Raw genomic sequence first — 25,834 nt, forward strand, 5'->3', positions numbered from 1 at the left:
GCAATACGTTTCACAGCATGATAGCTGGCCTTCATACTAGACAGGTTCTCTTCAACATGGTTTCTAAAACTATTCTGCTGCAAAAACATTGATTTTTAAAAAGAGTTTGTTGTTCACTCACACTTCTCCTTTATATTTTGAGTAGCTCTTGTGACAGGATTCAAATTGCCTTTTAATATTGTACTTCTTCAAAACTGAGACAGTTTCAAGACGTATCAGTCAAACTGATTTATCCTTGTTTAAAACAAAGAAGTAGTAGTCTATTTGTCATTAAAGACATGGTGCTCATCTGCAATTTTTTTTCTTTGAAACAGAACTTCCTTTTGCAGACCTTTTACATGGTTTTTAGCAGAGTTTCAATGTTATTCTTGAATAAATAAAAATATGAGTAGTATAATTTTAGGAGCCTAACTCCTCCCTTTCCCATTAAATCCTCTCCACTCTAGCTGGTATTAGCTGGGGATTTTCAGAGAAGAGATCCATTCCACCCCTCCCCCATCCACTACAGTTCTCAGAAGCACTGGCCTATATACACAGACTAGGTACAGTTAAAAAAAAATGGATTGTGAATCTGGCCTACCAGATGGTAGAGTTGCAATCCTAAGTACATTAAATACTATGAGATTTATTTCTTAATAAACACAGTTACTTGAAATTTAAATACACACCTAATATGTTTTAATTTTAATACGTTAACAATGGGGGGCCCTCCAAAAAAGGGAAAGTAGACAGAAAGAGTGAATGAGCGCAGCCTTCCACCTGGAACAGAGGATATGCCATTAAGTTGGCTTCAAATTATATGCAGGGTGCACATTCACATCACTGCTTACCAGCCAAGCCTCAATCAGAGGGAGGGGAACTTGGCTGGAGGAAGATGTGAGAAGAGGAATGCTATAAGATTCTCTGCTGAGAGAATCTTTTGTTTGCAGCAGCAACCTCACCAGTAACTTTGAATGCCATTTGCTTTGATGGGTGGAGCCTCTAGAAATGTTCAGTATGAAAAATACTTTGTGTCATTTTTTTGGCAACAATACCAGGTCTTTCCTCTTCCCATCTTTTTCTGCAAAAGCAGACCTGACATCTCCTGAATCCATTCACACAGCAACTTTACCTTCCTTATATACACACTAGTAGCTTAAGCCCGTTGTAGGCAGAAATACAACGGGCGCTAGAACTCCCGTCCCCCCCCCACCCCCCCCCACCCACCCGAGGCTCTCTGGAGCCTTCTGCCGGCGGGCGGAGCGGGCTCGCAGCGTCTACGACGCTGCGAGGCCGCTCCGGCCTGCGGCAGAAGGCTTCCCGTCCCCCCCCACCCATCCACCCACCCGAGGCTCTCTGGAGCCTTCTGCCGGCGGGCGGAGAGGGCTCGCAGTGTCTACAACGCTGCGAGGCCACTCCGGCCTGCGGCAGAAGGCTTCCCTTCCCCCCCCCCACTCACCCACCCGAGGCTCTCTGGAGCCTTCTGGCGGCGGGCGGAGCGGGCTCGCAGCGTCTACAACGCTGCGAGGCCGCTCCGCCCGCCGCCAGAAGGCTTCCCGTCCCCCCTCCACCCATCCGAGGCTCTCTGGAGCCTTCTCCCAGCCGGCTGAGAGAAGGCTTCCCGGCCCCCCCCAGCCGAGGCTCTCACCAGCCGCCCCGCCATTTTCCGAGCGAGTGAAGCAGGCTTCGCGCGGCTCCCCATTGTCTGCTTGGGGCGGGATTGACACTCGGAGGGGCCAATCAGGAGCTGCTTCACGGTTCCTGATTGCCCCCCCCCGAGTTTTTATCCCGGACCGGTCCCGCCCTAACTCCTCCCCACTACCCCTTACTCTTTTATTCAGTCCGTGGCACCCATGGCGCCACGGGCTGTGTACAGATAGATTCAGTATGGTAATTCGTGGATAGGAAGAGTTAAAAACCTGAGTGGTATGGGTGCTTGAGCTTTGCTGGCTAGCAAATCACCTAGAATGGCCAAAAAGCTATTAAGGATGTTAAGAACAAAAGGGGGCTTACAGAAGAAACCATGGAGATCAAAATAATGTTATTGTTGTTTTCTGCAAGACAGGGACAGGATGAATAGCAGTAGATGGTGCCTCTTGACACAGGAAGAATAGTATAGGTCTGAGGGAAAATGCCCTGAGGGCGAGAGCTACAGACAAGCAGGTTGGAGGGTTGCAAAGAAAGAGGTTGGGGCTGCATACGGCCCATGGGCCTTAGGTTGGGAACCCCTGAGTTAAAGTATCCTGAATTGTGGAAAGTGTGACATAATCTGCCCTAAGTTGCATGGCAATTCATTTGGCTGATGTACACTGCAATGAGATGAATTCTAAACATTAGACCAATTTCTAAAACAGGATTTTATTCATACAATTTCCTTTTTACTCTTGTTGAAAATGTTTAATTATGCTTGGATTTTGATCTCTTATATTGGCTGGAAAAATATTATTAGCCTGTGCTAATAAAGTAGCTGTTATGACAGCTAGATTTTCCTTGGCCAAATAGTCATTAATAATGTAATAAAATGTCACTGGAAATAATAATTACTCCATTTGTGGGTATTCTAAAGACATAGAACCTTAATGCCAAATGAATGTTGTTTTAATGGTATTTCACTTGCAGGTACATCAAAGTAGAATTAAAACAACAAACCAAAAATGTGGACATTTTTCTTTGAAATTTATTGCTTGTTATGATTCCTGCATGTAAATTTTTAATGTACATTAAAAGGTCTATAGACTGTGTTTAGGCCAAAAACAGGCTTGATGATAGCTTTCAAGAGCCTTTGCTTTGAAGATTTATGCTTCCTAAAAACTGTAACTTAGATTAAGCATTTGGATGCACCTAAGTTCTTACACTATAATGCACTCATAGACAGCAAGGTATATGGGTAGTTGAATTATAAGTGCAAATAAAATGTTACCTTGGAAAGGGCTCCAGCATAGGAAAACTGCTGTTCAGCCAGTTGGTAGTATTGACTGCTCTAAAACAAGTAGACATATTTAATAGAAAGGAATATGACCCCCTAAAAAAAGAGAAGACTATACATAGAACCAGATGATTTTGATTTTAAAATGAACTCCCTCCTCCAAAAAAGGAGGGAGTCAGCCAAAAAAGAGGTATTTTCTTCCAACCAATCTCTGTCTTCTCAACCAACCTCTATCTGCAAGCGTTGAAAATCTCTGTTGTCACAGCAACCTGTGGGATTGTCTTTGCACATCTCAACCCACCAAATCAATCCAGAACCAGAAAATATGAAGATTCAAGATACCTTTATTGGCATAACAGAAAATATGAAGAGAGTGCACATCATCCTCACAGCTCTGTTTCACAGACTGTTTGGAGCTCCCCACTATAGCTAATGGAGAGGTTGGCCTTTCTTCCCATTGACACTTTCTGGCCAAGCAGAAGTGTGCCCCATAACAATCACATGGGTGGCTTCCAGGTTCCTCCCGGTTGATAGTGAGTCTGGCCTTTCCTCATCTCCATTTTTTAAAACTGAGCAAGTCCAACAGGGGGTAACATTTTAAAATGTATATTCTATTTATTTATATCCAACTTTTGTTCCCCCGTGGGGACTCAAAGCAGCTCACAATATGATTCTGTGTTTCTCCATTTTATCCTGATAAGAGCTACATGAGGCTGGTTAGGTGAAGAAAGTGAGTGGCCCATTGTCATCCAGAAAGTATGTATCCATTGTCATCCATAGCAGAGTGGAGACATGAATTGGGGTCTCCCAGATCCCAGTCTGGCACGTTACCATACTGACATAAATTTAGTCCATGATGGCAGTATTGATTATTGATTATGTTACACGTTCTTTTGGAAGACTGTGTATTTACTCAAGTGTGTAGTTAAGAATTAAAATAAATTTAACTGGACAAGTTCATAATATATTTGGCCCTTCAGTTAACAACTTGAAAGAATAAGAGATGATGTCAGATTAAAAAATGGGCTTTGAACGCCCCCCCCCTCCGCTGCGGCCTCTTTCCCCCACTCCTGGGGGTGAGGCTGCGGATATGCTTCTAGGCCCAGGAGAAGGCCTCCTTCCCGCCCCCCATTCCCCCCAGCCACGGCCTACTTTTCTTCTCACGCCATCGCGCCGCTTTCCTGAAGGCTGCAGAAGGGTTCAGGTGAGGGCCCCGTCCACTCTCCGCCCACTTAGGCCTTAGCCTTTTATTTAACAGCAACTCACTATTAAAGATATGGAAGAAGACAGTGTTGGATGTGATGATTCATCAATGGAAAGTATTGACAGAAGTGGGTCTTTTTCTTGTCTCTCTCTCCCTCTCCCCATCTTTTCTAACTCCAGCAAAGTTGATTCTTGGAGTTGTGGGATGGTGAATAGTTGTGTGGGTTGGGATGCTGGACTGAGGAACTTCACTGATATAAGAGATAGGAGGAGTGATTTTGCTTCCTTACCCTTCCTCAAGCAATTAGTTGGCTCCTACAGTTCCTGCATGTTGGAATATACAAGATCTGCAGAGTGCATAATTCAACAGTATATATAAATTCTATGGAGAGCATTGGAAAAAATATGCAGTTAGCATATTTTGATTGGGAACTTCCTGGTATTTTTCAAATAGTTCCCTCTAGTGTTCTGATTGGCTCAGTAGAGACTTCCTGCTCCTTTGAGAATACTTCCTTATTGCTTGCATACAGAGCAAACTGAATGTAGAAGAACAGAACCGTTAATTAGGTCTCTCTTTCCTCTGTCTTTGTATAGCAAATTGTTTCTCTTTGAAATAAAACTATTCCTTTAAGCTGCTTGGTGTTGCATACCTCCTTGAAAATTTAAACTCTACCAGCACTGCAATCCCCTGAAAGTTTACTTGGGATTGGAAGTGGTGAGAACAGGGGAATGATCTAAGATCCTTGTCCGCATGGCTCAACAGATTCTAGCTACAACGAGCAGCAAAGTGAAGTAAGTGGCAGAGCTTCACTCTTCTCATCTATACTCTGTTTTCTGTATAAATAAATGTATTAAAAAAAACTAGCCTCCTTTTTCTGTGCAAAAACCTTATGTGTAATTTAGCCTTAAGATGATGATGATGCTCAGCTGGAAAATTCCCAGCTGCCCCTAAAAACTGAGAAAGAATAGTGAGATGTTCCCACTTCCCAACCAGTACCTTAGCTGTTCTGCTTATTGAGGGAGATATCGTCAGACATCTAATTTATAAACTTCAGGTCAATGCTGTTGGTTGTCTTGAACAGATTATAGATTTTTAAAAAAGTTTTATTAGCAGGGAGGAGGTATCTACTGCTGGATATGGGGTGACCCTACTCGAAAAGGGCAGTGTCTTTATCTAATGTGTTTCTCTCCTGCTGTAAAAAGGGAGTGAAATTGTGAAAGAAGGAAGGAGATAGATTTGGGCTACATCAAAGTATATTTTTCTTGTTCAGAAGGAATGTATAAAATTCTTTTCAAATAGTTTTCCCATTTAGTCACTAGCAAGATTGATGAATTGGAGTAAATAAATGTTAGTTCAGCTGTTTTGTGTTAATTTCCATTTAGGTCATATTGGGTGTCTGCTTAAAAATAACCATTGTCGTAAGGTTTATGTGTTCAAGTGGACAATGCTGACCAAGAGTAACAGAATTGGAGGAACTGTAGAACATTGACCTAAAAAAAAAAGTTTGGGTCATATTGGAAAGACTAAGTACTAGTTATGGTATTGCCTCTTCCTCTGTGGGAGTATTTTAGAAATAGCACACAATTTTTCTTAAAATTACATATCTGGTGCCAAGTTGGAAGGTATAGTTGTGTGCCTGAATTAAACTAGCATGTTTTTTTTTTAAACTCCACTTGTTTAATGATTTTTGTAATGGTTAACAACATTTAAATAAAGAAAGAGAACTGTTCTCAGGAACCTAAAAGCCATCTAAGAGAAAGAGGAAGAAAAGGAGAAACCAATATGGGGCTCTGTTGCTTAGCCCTCAAAGATTTGAGGGCATTACTAAGTCTTTCCAGTCAGTATCAACAGCTGCTGTCTGTAACTTTTAGTAGTGTTTTATTAGTATGATGATGATGATGATGATGATGATGATGAACAGTTAGAGCGTAGGGATGATGGAGAGTCTGTTCCACCTTGTGTTATGAACAGAACTTGTAACTGTGCATTATGATTTATAGCTCTCTGTGATTTTTGAATTGGAACACACTCTTTAGACAGAACTATTCCTGTGCTGATATGATTGACAGAACAGCAATACTAAGCCCTATTCATAACATAGCATGTCTGTCCTCAGTAAGCAATAACTAGCTACACGCTACTTTGTGATGTGGAACCTTTTTGATCTCTATCTTTATTGATGAGAGTGGACTTTGCTCCTTCCTAAACACTTAAAAAGTTGGCGCCTCTTATGCAGAGGAAATCATTAGTGGCTCTGTCAACAGGTCTTCACAGAAGGAAGCCAAACTTAGGAAAAAAGCAGCTAGGAAGACCACAAAGAGCACATTCTGAGAAATTATTTTGGTCTGCATGTGTGCATCTGAACAGGTCCGAATACACACTCACTTCTTTTAACTAATATAATAATAAGCCATCCTGATTTCATCAAAAACATTTGCATAGTAGGTCACTGACCCATAAGATCTCCCGGAACAACAAGCAAAGGTCATGTTTAAATAGACCAGAGGGTTTAAAGCCACAATTCCAGAGCTTCCAAAGCAAGGATTAGTACAGCAGATGAAGAAATAGTACTTTGGAGGCAACATAGAAGTCATTCTGTTGAAACAGTAGATTTAATATGGCACTGTATATTTAAACTGGTATTAGTTCTGTGACATGTATAATATAAATATTTATACTCGATGAGATTTATCCACTGGTGCATACATAACCCAGTTTGTTTGCTGCCACTCCTGGCTTGGAGGTCATATAACACTGGGGACAGGAACATGATGTAGTAAGCACTCAGTAAACTTGTAGCAATTAAGTGATGTTATAGCAGTGCATAACTGGAGTATTCTAATATCATGAGAGTCGAGAAGGACATAGACCAGTGGTTCCTAACCCTAGGGGTTCCAACCCCTTGGCTCCAAGGTCACATCCCCAGTGCCCCCCCTCCTACACATACAAACAAACACCTCTTTCTCTGTGTTAAGTCTACTTCAAATTCAAAACACACTATGTTGCCTACGCTTCTTTCTTGGTTATAGTCTAGTGGCCATATTTTAGCCTGGAAAATAAATACTGTAGGTTCTTTGTAAAAGAAATCTGTAAAGGCCAATTTGGGTTCTCATTGGGGAGAAAAACAGATAAGGAAAGAAAAAGGGGGTAAAGCAAGCAGTGGAAAACCCCATGGCCAGGAACAAGCAGGAGAAGGTTTTGCCAGCCTCCCAAAGATGGAGGCTTTTGGAGAAGGGCTGCTAACCCTGGGTTAAGAAATTCTTGAAGATCTGGGATAGAGCTTGGGAAGAACAATGTCTAAGTAGGGGAAGGAGCTCAGCAGGAATATGATTCCATGCAGCCCACCTTCTGAAGCTGTCATTTTCTTCAGGCAGCTAAGCAGAGTTGGCTCTGGTCAGCACTGGGATGGGACACCACCAATGAAGTCCAGGGTCACTACTACTCTGAGGCATGCAATGGCAAACCACCTTGGAATGTCTCTTGCTTGGAAAAGCAGCAGCAGGAAGAGTCAGACTGCTGCCCCCTACTGCCCCCTACTGCCCCCAAATTCCTAACACCCCCCCCAATCTTTCCATTGCCCCCAGGGGGGTATACCACTCGATTTGGGAACCACTAGCACAGACCATGCAGAAATGAATTGTGTGAGCTTGGAACTAAGCAAGAAGTTGCCCTAAGCTTAATGGGCATGAACATCAAATAAATGGTTCTTTACATTGATACTGAAAGAACTGCAGAAACTCTTCTGAATTTAATAGCTGAGGCCCAACTGAGACTACTGTAAATACACTTGCTACCACAACATCATGAGCCTCCTCATTTCCTTGTCCCTTGCCATCAACAGCCAGTGATGTAGAATAGGACCGAGAAAATGTGGATGCTGTGGCAACAATAAAAATCCATTAGACAGTCTGAAGAAATAGTCGGAAATTGTTCTGTGGTACCATTTTTGGTCACTGCCATCCTTTTACTGTAGCATCTAATTTGCATTTATGGTACTTACACCCTCCAGCATACAAGTGAAAGGCCTTCTACTTGGAGACATGCTCAAGCTCTTGAAAATATCCAAAAGCAATTTAAGCATTTTAAAAAGTGAATAAGTTGCTACTTACCAATACGCTTTTGGATATTCCAATGTGTCCCCCAAATCCTATTAAGCTTTTAGCAGTAAAAGTAAATAGTTTAACCTTGATAGTGCCATCAGTGCCAATATAGTCAAACTATGGTTATGTGAATTGGTCTGTAACATCTGTTAAAGAGAGTCTGATATAAATTTCCAATGTAGTATATTCCTCAGACATTTTTCCTGCTCTGTTCACATAGTAGGGACATTTCTTCAAGTGGTGATAATAATAATTACCACCTGTCATGGTTTGTTTCCATATTTCATATTGGAACAGAAACAATAGTGGGTGAAGTTCTCTATGATACTTCAATTTCTCAAGAAATCTTCATTCAAGAGTTGGTTTCCTGATCAGGTGAAGACTAATTTTGGCTGTTGCTACTGTGTAGAACCTGGGATCACCAGTTCAGATGAAACCCATTGATAAATAGCCTTCACTATATAGACAGGGTTTTTTGGAGTCACAGGCCCCTCTCCCTGCCATCCAGGCCTAGAACTGACCAAGGTTGGCGGCCATGGCAGGTGCCCCCACCAATGAGGGCTCGCAACTTGTGGAAGGCCTCTCTGCCACCCCCTGAGTTAAAACAAAAACACCCCAAAAGTTACCCCTAATTCACCCACCCCTACCTCAAGGGAAGTCTTATGTTGCTTAGCTCCAGCTGCCACCAACAATACACGTTAACAAAGTGGTAGAAACCTTGACTGGCAAAAGGTTGAATGGCAGGGGCCCCTCTTTACCCCTTCAAGACCCAACACTGGCCACTTTGGGAGGGATTAGGTTGACATGCCCATATGAGGCAATTAAAAAAAATAAACAAATAAATAAAATCCAACGCACGGTGGCATATCTTGAATGCACCAATGGCACACTAGATAGAAGAAAATGGATGCTATGATATTGCATCCCACTGAGGTCTTGATTCTTCCCAAGCCCCATCCTCAAATCTCCAGGAGCTTCCCAATCTTTATTTGGCAGTCCTATCACCCATCCCCTGCTGGTGGCCAAGGAGGACCTGACAATCATGAGGGGAGGGGGGTGACCACAGGATGTTTCTAACTTTATAAGCTATAACTAAGATAATGGGATGTAGAACATCTGAACCATGTAGATTAAACATTTATTTATTTAGCTGTTCTATTGTGTTTTTAATGCCATTAAAGGTATCAGACTACTACTGCTATTTATTTAGCTAATTTATATGTTGCCTATCCAGAGACATGCTCGAGGCAGCTTGCATCTGAAACAATCAAAGCCATTTAGGCACAACTCATAAAAAGCCACTGAAACACAGATTGGCCCACTTAAAACAAGCCACTGAAAATGAACTCTTGGCATTAAAACAAGGCAATTATAACATTAATATAAACCATGTCACTGTCTCTTTAACATGTTATTTCTATTAAAGAGGTTTAGCGTTTAGATCCTAGGGAGCAAAAGGACACAGAGCAAGACTAGTTAATCAAATTGATCCTGAGGCCTAGAGTTTGACTGAGGGAACTATTAATTTCTTTGAAGGTATGTGATGGGCCCTGCCATGGAGAAATTGCTTAGTAGAATTTCCCTATGAATAGATATTGTAAAGGAAGGGTTTGTCAAGCTGGGAGTCAGTCTGGCCTACAGCAGGAGAGAGACAGCCTGTTGCTTGACGGAGGGAACAGCTAATTTCTTTGCAGGCCCAAGCAAGAGAAATAAAGCACCCAGAGCAGCAGGACCTATTTAAAACCATATAGGGACAAAGGAGCCCAGCATTTCTTAAAGTTAACATTTTGGAATTTCTCTTTTCTTTATGTTACTGTGCTAGGATTTGCTTTTTCTGAAAGGCTCCAAAGATCCTCTTTGTACTAATCTTGCTGTTTCTGTAGCAATTATGATTCACTTTATACCTATGGTTGCAATGTTGGGTTCATGATAAATGTTTGCTACCTTTAAAACAATACCTTGAATGTTTTCTCTTTGAAGCAATTGCCTTACAATTGCATATTACTATTCGTATATGCAGAGCAAAAATACAAAGAATCTAGGTATGCCATTAGGCTATTGTCTTAACTATGCCTTCAATTAGTTTATTGTTCTCTCATTGACAGTTTGGATTCCTGCCTACCCCATCTTGGTTAGGTTCTCCTTTGGGTTGTGTGTTCTTGTCCAAGTTCTAGACTCTGAGAATTGCTACAGCCGCTCCAAGATACAGATGTAAAATAGAACTGGGAGCAATTCAATAGTCTGAGGTTAGGACTGGATGCTGAAAAAGTTCATCCAAGTACAATTCTGGTAGCAGTATGCAACATTACTAGGCGGCTTGTGGCTTGTATGGAATAGCTGCCTACTCAGTTGGAAGGCGGAATTAAGCCTTTAATTTGGCCAAGCCTGGTATAAATACCAAGAGCCTGGCCTTCTGCCCTTGTCATCTAAGCAGTGTGTTCCACTTGCTGCACTTCAGGTTCCTGATTCACAAGCCTCAGCGATCCTTGATCAGAGAAAAGATCTTTTAGGTCAGGGGTGGCCAAACTGTGACTCAACAGATGATCAGATGCTGGCAGAGGCTCATGGTAATTGTAGTCCATGGACATTTGGAGAGTCACAGTTTGGCCACCCCTGACTAGATTCAGCCCATAGATTATATTTTTAAAGTTTTTCTAGGTATTTTTTGTCCTGGAGGGCAGTGATTTAATCAGCTGGCAATGAAACTTTGATTTGCGTGTAATAAAACAGAATGCTCAATACTGAACACTTTGTTTTCCCTTGGCAGAAATAATTTTGAGGGCTTTTTTCTTCATTAGTCATACACTAATCTAAGTTTTTGTTTTGGTTAAGAAGACTGGAATTTTTTTACAGAACTGTTAACAACCCAGCTAATAAAACACCTGGAAGATATAAAAGAATCATTGAGCATAATGAACAGGCTGGTCACTTTATTATTGTTTGACATGAACATCTGTCTTGCAGTTGGAGATACAAACATAATTTTTGATATAGTCCTGAAAGTCTGTTTTGCTTGAATTTACTCAAACAAATTAAATTAAAGGAAGAGATCTAAATGTGGGTGGACACACACAGGAAAATTGTCCTGTAGATTTTTAGACGAAAATAAACAAGCACTTTAAAAAAGGGATAAAATAATTTTAAAAAGATGGATTAATTGGTTACCTGATCAGTATGATCATATTCTGCATTCCTTTGTACATTTGTATAGCTTCCAATACGAAGTGTTAAAAGTGATACTTAGATTATTCATAACTACATGTGTGTGAAATGTGTTCTTAATAGTGCACCATATGTGCTCGTATAATGTCTGATATGAAATGTGAGTAGTAAATTTGAACTATTTCATTCTTCAACCTTTAAAAGCTGATGCTAGCATAACAGTAACTTTGAATTATTACTGAATATAATTATTAAAGATCTGGCTTGGAGAAATTTTAGCTTTGGGACTTTGGAAAGGAGCAGGACAAAATTCTCAGGGTTTGGACCAGTTTTGAAATCCGAGGTAGAGTACCTAACCTCCATGTGGGGCCTAGAGTTCTTCCAGAATTTTGACTGACCTCCAAACTACAGAGAGCACTTCTCCTGGGGGAAACAGCCACTTGGGAGGATGTACTCTAGGGCAGTGGTCCCCAACCTTTTTATCACTGGGGACTGGTCAACACTTGGCAATTTTACTGAGGCCTGGGGGGGGGGTTGTCTTTTGTCGAGGGATGTCGCTGCCGCTGCTTGAGCCCCTGCTCCACTTGCTTTCCCACTGGCACCCTGACTTCCCGCCGCCCACTGTGGGGTGCTGCCAGCAGCAGCTGTGCAGTGCCACACCAAGGGGGCGCCCCAGCCATGGTGGCCGCTGGAGAGCACCAAAGGTGAGCCGGCGGCAGAGCGGCAGGACAGCTCCCGAGGCAGCAGGCAGGGAGAAGGACGAGGAGGAGCTGCGGCCCAGTACCGACTGATCCACAGACCGGTCCCAGTCTCCAGACCGGGGGTTGGGGACCACTACTCTAGGGTAGCACAGCCTTCTGCTCTCTCTCCCTTCCCCAAACTCTGTCTTCCCAGGGCCCCCCACCAAATCTCCAGGAACTTTCCAAGCCAAGGTTACTAATGGGAGTTGCTGCAACCAATCAATATGTTGCCCTCAGTGTTCTTCCTTTTCTCCCTTCTGCTGTGGCCCTGTTCATAGGTTACTCTATTAACACATGTACAGTATACCCTTAATTTATCTGTGTACATATATTTAGTAGTTCTCACTTTACATATATTTGTACATACAGCTGAATGCCTGATTTAAACCTCACATTATCCAGGTCTAGTCCCTGGTTTCATTTGGTAAAGTGAAGGGGGAATAGCTCTTTCTTATAAACAGATGTATACATGTACATGCTGGATGTACATATGTACACTATAGCACTTGAACAGGACTTGTGTGTCATTAAAATCCCCCTAGCCCTAGTCCAGGCTTGCCCATTCTCATCTAATCTGAGAAGCTCAACAGGGCTGGCCCTGGCTAGTATTTGGATGGCAAACTGCCTCTGATGTCCTTTGCCTTAAAAGTTCTACCGGGTCACCATAAGTCACCTGTGACTTATCATCAGTTTCCACCACCAAAATCCCCTTAATGAATACAAAGCCCTCTGTAGCCACCATGTTGCTGGTACACCTTGCTGATGTTACTCCACTACTTTGGTACCTGCATCCTTGGTGTTGCATTTTTAAACTGGAGTTTTCACATCTAGCTTTGCCTACTCCAGTTCTACAAAACTCGCACACCATTGGTGATGGAGGGAGGGCAGTGGCAGAGTTGGGCAGCCATTGTAGCTGATCTCTTTTACTTTTCCAAAAGGTTTATATTGTATATAAGGGTACAGAGGGCCAACTGGCTAGACAGTGGCTGCTGTGCTGCCTGTCAAACGTACAGAAAACTCACAACAGGCTTCTTAATGAAAGAAAGCTTTATTGGAAAGTACTATACGCTAAGGACTGAGAAGTCAAATCTGACTAGAGTACAGATTTGCCTCTGCTTATCAATACAATTCTCCCGCTCAAAACTTGACAGTTCCCAAGGGAGGGGAGTCAGAGAAAAGACACATGTGTAAGAAAAACAGAAATACATTCTCATAACCTTGAGGAGGTGACAACTATCCCCGGCTCAGGCGAGAGCCCACAACATGTGATAAGGTTACCAAAACAAACTATTCACTTTTATGGCTAGCAAGAATACAGGACCTGGAGCAACCAGGCGCCAAGCAATATAAAACAATATAACTGACATGGAGGAACTCAAGCTAATTTATGACAGAGATTCTACAATCCTGACATCCCTCCACACTAAAAGGACCTCCCCCACCCTAGCCTGCATCTACAGGGCGGGGGCAATCAGGGAATGCGCGGTGGAAAGCTCGGAGGAGGCGAGGTGCTTTCACGTTCTCTGCCTCTACCCACTCCTTGTCCCCTGAAGGAAAATCCTTCCAATCTACCAAGTATTGGAGGCGACCCTTGTGCACACGAGAGTCCAATATTTGGTTGACTTCATAGTGAGTGTCTTTATCGATGTAGACCGGCACAGGTGTAGATAACGGGGGGTGCCACACATCCGGAACAGGGGCTCTTCGCAGCAGGCTGGAATGAAAAACCGGATGTACATTCCTGTAAGTTTTAGGCAAAGATAGTTCTACAGTCACAGCATTGATAAGTTTCACAATAGGAAAGGGCCCCACATATTTAGGACCTAATTTCTTGGATTTTTGCTGACAGCGTAGATTCTTTGTGGACAAATAAACCAGGTCCCCCACTTTCCACGCGGGCGCTGGTGCCCGTTTTTTGTCAGCCTGGATTTTGTAAGCCTGTTTAGCCTCCTTGAGGCTTGAAACAATTTCAGGCCAACCAGCACTGATAGTTGCCGCCCATTTGGTGACTTCAGGAGCTTCGGCCGAACTTAGCTCCCAGGTGGGCGCAGCCACCAAATCTGTCCCGTAAACCACTTTGAAAGGCGACACGCCCGTGGAGGCATGCGCCCCATTGTTATAGGCGAATTCAGCCAGCAGCAAAAGAGCAACCCAGTCATTCTGTTGATGGTTGATAAAACAGCGCAGGTATTGTTCAAGAATTTGGTTCACCCTTTCAGTCTGGCCATTGGATTCAGGATGGTAGCCAGATGTTAAGGCTTGCTCCACCCCTAACAGTCTCAGGAGCTCCCGCCAGAACTTGGCAACGAACTGGGGGCCCCGATCCGTGAGCAAGCGCCTTGGGATCCCATGTAGGCGTATTATGTGGGTCACAAACATCGAGGCCAATTTGGCCGCTGAGGGCGGGCCAGCACAAGGGATAAAATGGGCTTGCTTGGAAAATGCATCCACTACTACCCAGATCACTGTTTTTCCCTGGCTGGGCGGTAAGTCCGTGATGAAATCCATGGTGACATCGGACCACGGGCGGGAGGGAGTGGGCAGAGGCTGCAGCAACCCCCGTTTTTTCCCCCCAGCAGGTTTGGAGACAAGGCATGTGGGGCAACCCTGCACGTACTTCTCCACATCGGTCCACAAGGTTGGCAACCAATAATGTCTCCTGACCAGGTGCAGAGTTTTCACGAAACCAAAATGTCCTGCGGTTTTTGCATCGTGACAAAGTTTCAAAACGTCCCCGCGCGCCGCCGCCGGGACATAGAGACGCTCCCCCTTAAAGAACAGGCCCCCCTTCTCGGTTAAGTCGGGGCGGAGGGAACCAAACTCAGAGTCCTGTGACACCTCCTTCTGAACCCACCCTCCCGGGATCGAATTTCCCTTTTTGGTTTGACTGCGCGTCACTGCAGCCATTCCCAGTTGGGCGGGAGTAAAAACTGTGTCCACCAATGGGTCGCGCTTGCTGTTGTACTGGGGCAAGCGGGATAGAGCGTCTGCCAAAAAGTTCATTTTGCCCGGCAGATGCTTAAGAGTGAAGTTGAATCGAGAGAAAAACTCCGCCCACCGCATTTCCTTCGCCGAGAGCGAGCGGGGCTGCTTGAGCGCCTGAAGATTTTTGTGGTCTGTCCAAACTACAAAGGGGACGGCGGACCCTTCTAACCAATGTCTCCAGGTGGCCAAGGCCAATTTTACTGCGGCCGCCTCCTTTTCCCAAATCGCCCAGTTTCTTTCTGCCCCGGAAAATTTCTTAGACAAATAGGCTAATGGGTGTAATTTCCCATCCTCCCCCTCTTGTAGGATCACGGCCCCCATTGCCACATCCGAGGAATCTACTTGTACGGTGAATTGCTTAGTGGGGTCGGCATAGGCCAGCACGGGCTCAGAGGTAAACAGGAGCTTCAGATTCTCAAAAGCTTCCTGACACTGGGGAGTCCATTGGAGTGGGGCACCTGGGCGGCTCGCCGCTTTCCCCCCTTCTTTTGTTTTTAACAAGTCAGTGAGAGGCAATGCCACCTTGGCAAAACTGGGAATGAAGGTTCTGTAAAAGTTTGCAAATCCTAAGAAACTTTGCAGCTGCCTCCGCGTGCGGGGTGGTTCCCAGGACAGCAAATCCCGCACCTTGCCTGGGTCCATCTCAATCCCCGCTTGGGAGACCCGGAAGCCCAGAAATTCCACCGCATCCCGGTGAAATTCACACTTCGAAAGTTTAGCAAACAACTGATGCTTCCGCAGGCGGCGGAGCACTTCGCGGACCAATTTGGCGTGCTTGCCCACATCCTCAGAATACACCAAAATATCATCAATGTACACCAACACCCCCTGATACAATAAATCATGCATAATTTCATTTATCATGTTCATGAACACGCCCGGAGCGCCGGCGAGGCCGAACGGCATGACGGTGTACTCAAATTGGCCTAGGGGGGTGTTAAAAGCAGTCAAATATTCATGCCCTTTTTTTATTCGGACCCGGTAATAGGCTTCCCTCAAGTCCAGTTTTGTAAAAATCCGCGCCTTCCCCAAATGACCCAGCAAGTCCTTAATCAAAGGTAACGGGTAGGCATTACAAGTGGAAACAGCGTTCAGCCCTCTGTAGTCCGTGCAGAGGCGCAAAGACCCGTCTTTCTTTTTCACGAAAAGGACCGGGGCCGCCAAGGGCGAAGTTGCAGGTCTGATGAACCCCCGGGCTAGGTTTTTGTCCAAGAACTCTCTGAGTTCATTCATCTCCCTCAGGCTCATCGAATAAAGTTTGGCTTTCTTTAACTCGATGGCACAGTCAGTTTTACGGTGGGGGGGAAGCTGATTGCATTCAGCTTCAGCGAACACATCCGCAAAGTCTCGATACTCCTGTGGGAGGGCCGCCCCCCCGGCGGACCCCACCGCGGCCATGACTCAGTCGTTTTGGGAGAGCTGGGACCGTACATGCCGCTTACAATTAGGCGAGGAGAACTTCACTGTTCCCTTTTTCCACTTCACCGTGGGATCATGCTCCCTCAACCAATCCAGCCCCAGGACACACGGGAATGCTGAGTGGGGCGCTACCAGGGGTTGAATCTGCTCCCAATGTTTCTCCACGTCCAAATCCATCGGGAGCGTCTTTACGGTAGCCTCCCCCCCTGGAGCGCATTTTCCATCCAGCTGGGTAATAGGTAGGGGTTCACCTAATGGTACCTTGCCCACCCCCAAAGTCTCGGCTAGTGCTGGGCTTACTAAAGTCTGGGTATACCCCGAGTCCACAATGCAGCGAACCCCCACTTTCCGCCCTGACTTGGGTTCGGTGAGGGTTGCAGGCAAAAGTATCAGGGGGGAATCACTCACCACGCGTTTGCCCCTGCCGGAGGCCTGCTGGCGGGGTGCCTTTACAGCAGACCGTCTTCGTTTCCCGACTGCTCCTCCACTTGATCCTCCCTGTCCTGGCCACTACCCTCCTCCGATTCCTCCACAACCGCCGCGGCACCTGCTGGAACCAGCAGAGACTTGGCACTTTTCTTTGGGGCCGTTTTCTTGGCAGGAGAAGCTTTGGGGGGGGGGTCCCTCCCGTCGATTTGGCGCTGGGCACTGTCTTCGATGGGCATTGCGCGAGGAAGTGGCCAGCCTGACCACAGCCCAAGCACAATCCCTTCTCCATGCCCCGAGTGCGCTCGTTCGGCTCCAGCTTCGCCTTTGGCTTGGCTTTCACGGGGGTAGAGGTCTTAGCCCCTGCTTTCCCTGCAATTCCTTGATACTCGGCAGCCCTTTCCAGGCGACTCTCCATCTCCCCGGCCAGTTGGACCCAACCGGCCACTGTGAGGGGGTCTTCCAGAAGGAGGCACTTGCTGGACAAGTCCCCAGAGAGGCCCCCCACGAACGCGTGCACACGTTGGGGCTCGGTCCAGACCGGCACCGCTGAGGACAGCTCCTTGAATTCTCTGGCATATTCGGCCACGGTCAGCTTCCCTTGCTTCAGGGCCTTGAGTTTCTTCTCTGCCGTCTCCTTTTCGAACGGCTCCACGTACATCTGGCGCATGGTTCTCAGGAAGTGATTGTAATTGCGGATGGCTCTTGGGTTGTAACGGTACAAGTCCATGAACCATTTTGCTGCCTTCCCTTCCAGGGATTCTCCCACAAAACGCACGCGCTCGGCATCATCATGGAAGGTAAACCCCATGTCCATCATGTAGGCTTGGAGATGCACCAAGAACGAAGGGAAGGTCGATGGGTCCCCCGAGAATTTAGCTTTGAATTTGTAGGTGCTTCGCATTTCCACTCCCTGGAGATGGGGAGGCAGTCGTCCCTGGCCCCAATCCACCGGGGCCCTCGCTCCACGGCCCAAGCCTCGACCGACTCCTACCGCTGCTCGCGCCGCCGCCGCGGCTCGCGCCGCCGCCACCGCCCGCGCCGCCGCCGCTGCTTGCGCCGCCGCTGCTGCCGCTGCCTCTGCTCCGTCCACGTCCGCCGCTGCCCCCGCCGCAGCCGCTCCAGCCGCCGCTCCAGCGCCTTCAGCCGCACCAGCACCATCGAGGTCGTCTTCTTCTTCCTCCCTTCGCGCTCTCGCCAAGGCTGCGGCCTCGGCCTCGGCTGCCGCCTGGATTGCCGCCTCCTCGCGTTCTCGCAGGGTGGGAAGATCCCCCAGTCTCCGTCCACTGGGTTCACGGGCGCCTCCGTGCACCTCCCACAGCAGGCGCCGCGTCTCACGCTGCTCCTCTGGGTCCAGCCGACCCGAGAGGTCCTGTAGCCAATTGGTCAGCTTGTTCAATTTGTGCTGCAAATCATGCATCTCACCGGCGGGCTCCGACCCGTAGCTGGGCATCCCCAGTTGATCCGGCCACTGCTCATCCCCCGTCAGGCGGTCATATTTTGACAAACGCCTGCGCTCGGTGATGTGTTTTTCCAAGAACTCGGCATGACCAGGAGTCGCTCCTTCCAAGGCTCTGATCATGCCCGAGCTGTACGGACCCACACCGGCTCCGTCGCTCTGGGAGAGGTCCCAATCCAGGCCCTCTCCCTGCTCAGTATAGGTATTTCCTTCGTCCTGCATGTTGGCAGGCGAAAGGGGTTGTGAGATTTGACTTAATGTCAAACGTACAGAAAACTCACAACAGGCTTCTTAATGAAAGAAAGCTTTATTGGAAAGTACTTTATGCTAAGGACTGAGAAGTCAAATCTGACTAGAGTACAGATTTGCCTCTGCTTATCAATACAATTCTCCCGCTCAAAACTTGACAGTTCCCAAGGGAGGGGAGTCAGAGAAAAGACACATGTGTAAGAAAAACAGAAATACATTCTCATAACCTTGAGGAGGTGACAACTATCCCCGGCTCAGGCGAGAGCCCACAACATGTGATAAGGTTACCAAAACAAACTATTCACTTTTATGGCTAGCAAGAATACAGGACCTGGAGCAACCAGGCGCCAAGCAATATAAAACAATATAACTGACATGGAGGAACTCAAGCTAATTTATGACAGAGATTCTACAATCCTGACACTGCCTTTTGGATGCCTAAAGGAAGGGGCAGGAAGTGCCAAGCTTTGCTGGGTCTAACCAGTCCTTCCTTGTTTCAGTGTTGTCTACTCCAGGCTCCACCCAGCAGTGCATGGCTTGGAATCTTGCTCTTGGGTAGTTTGCAAAAGGTGAGAAGCTGTTAAGCAAGGCACTAAATTATCTAAATTAGAGTTTCTCAAAGTGGGCGGTACCACCACCCCCTGGGGGTGTTGGAAGGATATGGGTGGGGGGCATTGAGGAATTTTGATATGAAAGGGGAGCAACAGCAGCTGCATTAAGAAAAAATGCCTGCTGTGCTTGCATGTCGGCTTCCTGCCCACTGCTTAGAATCATAGAGTTGGAAGGGGCCATTCAGGCCATTAGTCCAACCCTCTACGCAGGATCATCCCTAAGCATCCAAGAAAAGTATATCCAACCTTTGCTTGAAGACTGCCAGTGAGGGGGAGCTCACCACCTCCTTAGGCAGCCTATTCCACTGCTGAACTACTCTGACTGTGAAAATCTTTTTCCTGATATCTAGCCTATATCGTTGTACTTGTAGTTTAAACCCATTACTGCGTGTGCTCTCCTCTGCAGCCAGCAGAAACAGCATCCTGCCCTCCTCCAAGTGACAACCTTTCAAATACTTAAAGAGGGCTACCATGTCCCCTCTCAACCTCCTTTTCTCCAGGCTAAACATTCCCAAGTCCCTCAACCTATCTTCATAGGGTTTGGTCCCTTGGCCCCAGATCAAAGGATGCTTCCCGCGCTCTGGCAACTAATTTGGTTCTGGAGCTCCTCACAGACTTGCCTTGCAGCTCCTGAGCTGTTTCCTCTCATGCAGTTCTACTGCTAGCTTCTTCCCATGCCCCCAGGTTTATGTTCCATACCTAAATTGAGTTATGTCTTGTGGTGATGGTAGCTTGGGAAGGGGGTGGGAGAGCCTGCGGGAGTTTGCCTTCATCTCCTTCTCCCCTCTCCCTGCTGTTTTCTTTGGGGGCTGAACAGCCTGGGATCCCCCCCCCTCCCGTGAAGAGTTATTCATGAGCAACCCTGTTTAGCTGCATTGGAGGGGGCCACTGAAGGCAGCCTCATTGCAGTCTGGCTCATGGGTCTTGTGGAGAGGAACAGAAGGTATTCTGTTATTTTCTTGCAGCACTGAAAGGGTTAAGCAGGCTGAGCTGCTTCCTGGAAAGGCTGAGGAAGTTTTTTTTTTTTGGGGGGGGGGAGAGACTAATGTCTTGCAGCCAGATCCCAGGAAGGTTTTTTTCATGAGTGGGGGGGGTGGGGGTGGGGGGCGTTTTTCAGTCCTGGAAAAGGGAAATGTGGCTATAGTGTGCTTTTTCCTCTTTCCCTCCCTCTTTTTTGGGAGGGATTTTTAGTAAATAGTTTTTAGTAAATAGTTTTTAGTAAATAGTTTTAATGTAATTACTAGCCCATCATTTCTCATGCATTATACCCAAAGAATGGCCATTCGAGATCAGTTATCCCTCTGGGATCCATAAGGTGCACCCCCCCCCCCATGCTCTTCTGTCTTTAGGTAAAAGTGCATAGACAGGAGAGGAAAACAACTGTGCTCCACAATGCCTCTGTATTTTATTTTTAAAAAGCTTACATAGACATCCTGTACTGCAGTGGTTCTCAACCTTCCTAATGATGCAGCCCTTAATACAGTTCCTCATGTTGTGGTAACCCCCAACCGTAAGATTATGCACGTGTTCTTGCACAGAAGTTAAACTGAAACTGACCAATGGTGTGAAGATCCATTGTTCATCATCTTTAAACCTCCCCCCGCTCTGGAGGAGCGGGAGGAATAAAGCAGTAAGGGCAAGTGGGGAGGAGTTAGGGCGGGCCCTGTCCGGGATAAAAACTCGGAGGGCCCAATCAGGAGCCGCGAAGCGGCTCCTGATTGGGCCCTCCGAGTGTCACTCGAGGGCCAAGCAGCCAATGGGGAGCCACACAAAGCGCAGCTCCCCATTGGCTGGTTGACCCAGCCTCGCCTGGGCCGGCCGGGGAGTTGCCGCTCAGAGGAAGAAGCCTTCCCCAGCGGTAAGTCCTCTGGCCGGCTTCCCCTCGCCCAGGGAGCCTTCTGCCGGGCCCTGGGGCAGGCTCGCCTGCCCTTGGGCCCGCCAGAAGGCCACAAAGCCCACTCCCGAAGTCCCGAGCCTTCTGCCAGGCCCTGGAGCAGCCGAGCCTGCTCCTAGGCCTGGCAGTAGGCCGCGGAGCGCACCGCCCCCGTCCCGAGCCTTCTGCCAGGCCCTGGAGCAGCCGAGCCTGCTCCTAGGCCTGGCAGTAGGCCGCGGAGCCCACCGCCCCCGTCCCGAGCCTTCTGCCAGGCCCTGGAGCAGCCGAGCCTGCTCTTAGGCCTGGCAGTAGGCCGCGGAGCCCACCGCCTCCGTCCCCAGCCTTCTGCAAGGCCCTGGAGCAGCCGAGACTGCCCCTGGGCCCAGCAGAAGGTCCCAAGCCCACCTACCTTACTCTGTTCCTCCCTTCCTCCCAGCATTCCCTTTCTCCTTCCCTTCCTCCCAGCATTCCCTTTGTTTTTCCCTTTCTCCCTTCCTCCCTCTCTTCCATCTGCCTCTTTCTGGCTACCTGTTTCTCTCCCTCTTCTTCTGTATCTATCTTCCTCCCTTTCTTTCTGTCTTTCTGTCTCTCTCCTTTTCCTCCTTCCTTCGCCCCATTCCTCTACCCACCCATCATGCTAGGGCCCGCTGTATTTTGCCCACAGCGGGCTTAATATCTAGTTGTATATAAATTGTTTTTTTTTCTGGGGTTTCTCAGTTTAGTTCTGCCTCTTATCCCACCATGCCGATCTCACTCTTTTCTGCTGCTCCAGAAAGACAAATGCTGTATCTTGATCTACCCCGCAAGGGTGTTGTGTAGATGGCACTCTCCCAGCCTAGCTGCTTGCTCGGCCGCGACCCCTGTGAAAGGGTCATTCGACCCCCAAAGGGGTCCCAACCCCTAGGTTGAGAACCACTGCTGTAGTGCACTACATATTTCTCTATAAACTCTCCAGCTTTTCTAGTTTCTGGTTCAGAATTAGGGAAGTCAGCCTCCAGGTGGGACCTGGGGATTCCCTGGAATTACAGCTCATCTCTAGACTAAAGAATTCAGTTTCCCTGAGAAAAGGGATGCTTTGGAGGACAGATGTGCAAATGTGAGCTTTGCATTTTTAGAGCTCCTAATGAAAAATATGTTGTATATATATTAGTCAGGTAATGCAGCTCTGCAAGACAAAGACATGAATTTAGGGAGAGCTGCTGAAGTTGTGAATGCTTGCATTTCTGTCCTTCAAAGAGAGGAGAAGTAAAGCAGACATTCTCTTCAGGAAACTTATCTGGGAAAACAGAACAACATAGCTGTTGGTAGCTGAAAGGGGAGGTAAAAGAAAAAGAAAGGAAAAACATTTTAAGGATTTCATTGCTGAAGGTAGTGCAGGAACAATCTGTGTCATTTCTCTTATGCACTTTAAACAGGTATTCATTGAAGTCCATGATTATTCCATTGCCTGGCCACCACCCCATCCTATTATGTCTAGCTGAAATGGCAAGTTATTGTTTGCCTTCATCTCACCATAATAAAACCATTCCAGGATGTCTCCTAGGTGGGTCTTGGTCCCCTTACTGGCCCCTTAACAAAAAAATTGCCCCTCTAACAGAACATTTCTGGCTACAGGTCTGACCCCAGATCTCTAGGAATTTCCTTCCCCAAAAGTTTCCATCTCTGGGAAACTGGAAAAGCTTTCTGCTTGCTCCTGGCCATGGGATTTTCCATTCCTTGCCCCTCTCCCCCCCCTTTCCCCCTCCCGTTCTGAACTGGAGGAGAAGAGCATACCAGAAGATGACCTTCAAGTGTGTTGTGCACACCTGGATGAACTGCACAGAGACATGTCTGACAGATTTCAGGATCTTTTTTTGCTTAAAATACCAGACTGGGTGATCAATCCATTCTTAGATATCAGCAGTGAGGAGAAAGGAATGATGGAAGAATAACTGCTTTTGCTCCAAAGTTCAAAAAACCATATCAAGATTTTTTGTTACAAAAAATGTTTCTGACCACAACCCAGCACTGTGGAACAAAGTCAAGATGTAGTTTATTGCCTTCCCAACATCATATATAGTAGAGTGTGAAGACAATGTGGTCACAGATGAGATGCAAATTAACCTTTGCCAATTGCTAAAACAGCTAAATAAATTGGTTTATTTACTAGGTTATGTTTTATTTGTAAAATACAAACTGAATTTGTAGTAAGTCTAACACCAAGAAAGAGGTATGTGTTCATATGTCTTTGAGGGGCACTAGGGTGGTGGCCTAGGAGCCAAGGGAGTGGCAGCCCCCCCAAAATTGGGAATCACTTACCTAAATGCTTCTTCACCATTGTACAGTTGAAGTACAAGTTGTCAGTATTACTGCATGAGCTGTTCATGTGTGTATTAGACATATGTTCTGCTTGAATGAAGTTTCCCCAAAGCAGAGTACACATAAAAAGCCATGCTTATGCAAGAAAACGTCTCCTGTACCCCATACACCTGTACTAGACAGTGCTGTAGGCATAGGTTATCTGGACACTTATCTACATAATATATTACAGACCAGGTCCCAGACTACCACAGGGCTCTGTGACAAACTGATGGGGTTTCTAGGCATGCTTGGACTCAGAGCTGTGATATTTGGAACACTGGGCATGCACATAGTACCTAAGACTAAAATACCCACAGTAGGATATATGATATCCCAACATGGGAGAAATTTGAGGCAAACTATTTGTAAACTGAAGGGAGGCTTAGAAAGAGGGAAAATAGGGGAATCAGTTGTACTGGATGGGGTTCCTCTGGTGAGAATGCCTTGTGTCCAGGCAGCAAATTGCCTTTGGAATTGTACCAGATGGAGATTAGTGTCCCTTGACAACAGCTTGCCAGGGCCAAAGTGGAACCTAAGCCAGAGTTCTGATAAAATTCCTAAGGGGAAAAACCTAAGATCATATCCAAGGAGCAGCACATGGAAATGACTGGAAATGAACATAGTGACAGCTAAGACTCACAGCTGAATGAGCATGCACATAGGGCAGGGGTATTGCAGCTCTGATCTGGGAACAGGCGAATAAAAGGTAAAGGTAAAGGTATCCCCTGTGCAAGCACCGAGTCATGTCTGACCCTTGGGGTGACGCCCTCTAGCGTTTTCATGGCAGACTCAATACGGGGTGGTTTGCCAGTGCCTTCCCCAGTCATGACCGTTTACCCCCCAGCAAGCTGGGTACTCATTTTACCGACCTCGGAAGGATGGAAGGCTGAGTCAACCTTGAGCCGGCTGCTGGGATTGAACTCCCAGCCTTATGGGCAAAGCTTTCAGACGGCTGCCTTACCACTCTGCGCCACAAGAGGCTCTTGAACAGGCGAATACTAAGAGGCTATTTGATTTTCCTAGGCATGGAGAGGGGGAATTCCGGTGAACTCAGGGGCAGGCTTTCTGACTGAGTGAGGGTATGTCAGAGAGGTTCCTGATGTGGAAATACTTCCAAATAAGGAAAGGAAGCAGAGACTTGGGGCAGGGGAGAGGTCGCTTGGATGTTTCTACACCTTATGAACTTTCCCAATAAGGAAAGGAAGCATGGGAATGTGGGGAACACCATGCACGAAAAAGAAACTCCATCAATTAGAGGTTGGTTATCACTGGCACTTCTCTTGTTAGAAAGGAATGTGACGAAGAGTATATCAGTTAAATCAAAATACCTTTCTTAGATAATACTCTTAAGTACCTTCAAATCAGTTCCTCTCTCTGGGCTTCAACCATGCTGGAGATTATTTCTCTCTGCTTATCATGGTGCTTTGATTTGCCATTGAATAGCCCTGGCAATGATGCACTTAGCCTGAACATTTCCATTCCTACCTGCTAAGCTATTGAATCTGTCTCTTCTTACTGCTTGTATTCTCCCCAACTGGGTATTATAGGACCTGCAAAGAAAGCATATTAGTCTTAAATAAACCAAGTCTGACATGTTTTAGTTTATTGTAAATATATGTACATAGCTACCATAATCTGTTGCAAATTGTGTAACCTGCAAACAAGTAACATCTGCTCTTTACAAACCTTTTTCTTCTCTAATATTTCTTAGGTGGTAAACACAACATGTGATTTGTTTTTATATGGTTTTTAGGTGGTGGAATCTAGAGGGAGTCTTTGCTTGGGAGGACCATGGTTGCTCATGACCTCCCTGGTTAGGTCTTCCATGAAACTTTTTGGCTGAAACCTGTTCTGAAAATGTCAGTGCTGAGCAAATTAATTGGCTACTTCTTGCATTGAGCTGGTTGCTTGTAAAGCCAATACAAAGAAGACAAAACAAAAAAAAAATTGAACTGTGTTAGGGTGTGGTTTTGGGTAGTCCAGAAATCTATGATGAATAGAATAGAGCAAAATACTTTACTGATGAATATCAACTTTGAATTCATCAAGTTCTGCATTTTGATGCAGTAACACTGAATACAATGTGTAGAGAGAAACCGGAGCAATTAGCTGCTCATTGATTTAATTTACCCTGATTCAGTCAGGTCCTCTGCGGTGGCTCCCAGCTTGAGGAATGGCCTGTTTAAAGAGGTCAGGAAGGCCCCCTACTTCTATCCTTTCACAGAACATGCAAAGCAGAAATGTTCATGAGGGCATTTTTTGTAAAGGGGATTAGAAATGTGGCATAATGAAACACTTCTGGAGGTGGCTTTTTATGAGGTAAAAGGAGAGGAAGGATGGGGCTGTAGTTGCAGGGCTTGT

At 46.3% G+C, this 25,834-nt stretch overlaps 1 protein-coding gene across 3 annotated transcripts in view; it reads left to right on the forward strand.

The window, feature by feature from the left end:
- Positions 1-25,834, forward strand: part of SLIT3 (slit guidance ligand 3) — a 713,209-nt gene that overhangs the window by 48,195 nt on the left and 639,180 nt on the right. The window lies entirely within an intron of this gene.

This window comes from Paroedura picta, chromosome 3 (assembly GCF_049243985.1).
Source record: "Paroedura picta isolate Pp20150507F chromosome 3, Ppicta_v3.0, whole genome shotgun sequence".
NCBI classification, from domain to species: Eukaryota; Metazoa; Chordata; class Lepidosauria; order Squamata; family Gekkonidae; genus Paroedura; species Paroedura picta.